Genomic DNA, 3,286 nt, shown 5'->3' with positions numbered 1-3,286 from the left:
GAAGTTTTACATCATGTTTGTTTGTATGGGCTGTCACTTTGTGTTGTTTCTCACAGGCCAACACCATGTTGTCCTGCATGACCATTTTCTCTGAAACTTAATGGATCTCATTCCATCAATTTTACATTCTAAGTTATTGAGCAATCTCACAGTAACATACATAGGAAGTAACTACTCCTGTCAAAATTTTGGGATGAGGTCTATTTAAGTGGTCAGGGCTGATGTTTATCTCCTGAGATAAAAAGACTCTCTGCTTCAGTCTCTGAGTTGGTGCATGAATTAAAGGCTTCTTTTACCAATCTAAACTGAAAATAATTGTCTTTATCAATAGACTGAAAAACAGCAGGGCCATATTCAAAAGGAAATTTTGCTGAATGACAAAATGAATTTATGTAATCTGGCAATTAGAATCATTTTCTTATCACAAATTACCACTGGAATTCTGGGAAATCTCTCTCTTATGTTCTACTATCTAGTCCTTTACTACAGAGAATGCAAACTAAAGCCCACAGATTTGATTCTCATGCACCTAATGGCATCCAATGCCTTGGTCATTCTCTCTGTAGGAGTGCCCCACACAATGGCAGTTTGGGGATTGACGCAATTTGTGAATAATTTCGGATGCCAGCTCCTATTGTACATGCAAAGTTTTGGGCGAGGTGTGTCCATTGGCAGCATTTGCCTCCTTAGTGTCTTCCAAGCCATCACCATCAATCCAAGGGGATTCTGTTGTAAAGACCATAAATTCAAAGCTGCAAAGTACATTGGCTGCTTATTGATCTTCTCTGGGTCTTGTACATGTTGATAAATTTCATTTTCTTTGTGTACCCGTTTATTGAAAGGAATAGCAAAAATATGACAAGAAAATGAGATTTTGTATACTGTTCAATTGTAGGGAGTGATGAAATCAGTGACTCACTCTATGTAGCATTACTTGTGTGTCCTGAAATCCTCTTTTCTGTGATGATCACTTGGTCCAGCAGCTCCATTATTGTTGTTCTGTACAGACACAAGCAAAATGTACAACACATCCGCAGCACTACTGATTCTAGCAGAACCTCCCCTGAGTCCAGAGCCACCCAGAACATCCTGGCATTGGTGGCTACCTTTCTGGTTTTTTATACCCTCTCCTCCATCTTACAAGACTGCATTGCTTTTTTGCATAATCAAAACTGGTGGCTTCTGTACATTACCCGCTTCACTTCTCTATGTTTTCCATCTTTTGGACCCTTTGTTCTTATGAATCATTATTCCATTTCATCTAGAATCATTTTGGTCTGGATGAGGAATAAAATATTTTAATCTTATTTTAAGTATTTACATGCTATGTTTTGCTTCATATCGGGTTGTTTACTTACCCATCACACTCAAAAATTCAATTCAGAAAGTTAAAAAGGTAGCACCTAGTGTTTCTAGCATTAACCAAAATGAGTATGGGAATTTTGTCATCTGGTGAATCAGCAGACTGGATGAGCTGAGATCCATTACATTCTTGAACTTGCAGCTGGGAGAGTCTTCCCAGTGCCCATCTGATGTTTGAAGGAGCCAGCAAAAACTGTTGTCATTAAATCTGCCCTTCTTGTTGCTTTCCTCCTGTCAGGGCATCATGACTGCTTGGTGAAGTCACAGACACCATTGTGTACCACATTCATATAGCAAGGAAAACTGAATCCATAGCTGGCAATGTACTTGAACTTCAAGGGGCCCTGGTACCATCAATACTGCTTTAGCCTTTACCAGTACCAAACAATTATATTAATATATTTCACCTTCTATAGAAATCAATTCAAATTGAATGATGGTTTTGATATGATCTTGAAACTGGTTAGCTACTGCTTTATTGAGAACTTTTGTATCATCAGTGACAGTGACCTATAAATTCTCTTTGTTATTATTTTGTCTTTATCTGCTTTAGCACCATGATAATGCTTTGTGTTTCATCAAAACACATTTGGAAGCCATTAATAAAATCTTTATGTTAACTAGTTTTATTGTTTCTAGAAAAATTAAAAGTGGAACAACTGCATATACCCAGAGAACTCCATATCATTCCATAGAGATATTTTCCATCCAAGTTCACTGCTGCTTCATTTACTAGAGAAAAGAAATTGGAGGGATCTACATATTCATAAGCTGATAAATTGGTACTTAATTTTGTCACCATATGTAAAAAGAACTATTATTTGATGACAGTAAATAATTAAATCTCAAGATATGTAGGAAAATTGTTGGATTTATATGGATAATAGTAAGCCAGTCACCCAAACTCAGAAAAAAAAATAAATTGTGTTCCCCTTTATAAGCTGATCCTATCTAAACTGGCTAGGTTAGGGTCTCAAATTGACAGAAGCTAGAATCATCAGTGGAAGAAGCCTCAGTTGAGGAAATGGCTCAATGACATCCAGTTAGAAGGCATTTTTCTCATTTAGTGATCAATGGGAGAGGGCCCAGCCCATGGTGGATGGTGCCATCCCTTGACTGTTGGGCTTGGGTTCTATTGAGAATGTGGGATGAGGAAGCCATGGGAGGCAAGTCAGTAAGCAGCTCCCCTCCATGGACTCTCCATTAGCTTGTCTCTGGGATACTGTGCTGTTTACTTCCTGTACTAATGCTATCTGAAAGACCAGCTTTCAGGCTGTTCCAGGGTTGTAGAGAGAATGATACAGAGTATCAAGGTTTGGGGGCTAATTTTTATCTCAGGGTCCTACTAGGTCTTACTAAAGGAACATATTCGGATGGTAACTTATTTCTCATTTGATCTCTGGGTTCATCAATGCTTCTCTATCTATTTTCTATTGTTGGCTTCCCTTCCCCTTTGTTCTTACAGCTATCTATATTCAACAGAACCACTAGGCAATATAAAAGTTACATTTCTTTAGTAAATGATAAGGACTTCCTTCAGTGATGAACAGCAATGCTGAAGCATAAGCCAAATAAGCCCTTTCCTCTCCAACTTGTTTTTTGGTCATGGTGTTTTGTTGAAGCAATATAAAACCCAAGTAAGACACTATCCTGTAATGTCTACATGTATATATGCAAATGGATGTAAATGTAACTCCTGGATACCATTCAGAAAAGAAACTAATAAAGGTAGTATTACAGATGGGCAGGTCAATGGATCCATGAGTGATGACCAAGGACATAAAAATAATTAATTTTCTACTCTATTCTGTAATTTTTTCTTTTCTTTTTCTTCTGGTGCATAGGGACATAGTAATATAATTTCTAGTGACAATATAAAGCCTTAAGTAAAGATCCATGACTGCAACATGGCTATTATACCTTC

The 3,286-nt window shown here is 37.5% G+C and overlaps 1 pseudogene; it reads left to right on the top strand.

Annotated features, from left to right (window-relative positions):
- Positions 1-373: 373 nt before the first annotated feature.
- Positions 374-2,283, top strand: LOC114684501 (annotated as a pseudogene).
- Positions 2,284-3,286: the final 1,003 nt, after the last annotated feature.

This window comes from Peromyscus leucopus, chromosome 1, assembly GCF_004664715.2.
Source record: "Peromyscus leucopus breed LL Stock chromosome 1, UCI_PerLeu_2.1, whole genome shotgun sequence".
In the NCBI taxonomy this organism is placed as follows: Eukaryota; Metazoa; Chordata; class Mammalia; order Rodentia; family Cricetidae; genus Peromyscus; species Peromyscus leucopus.
Note: the sequence above shows the minus strand (reverse complement) of the source record. Positions and strands in the feature narration are given on the sequence as shown.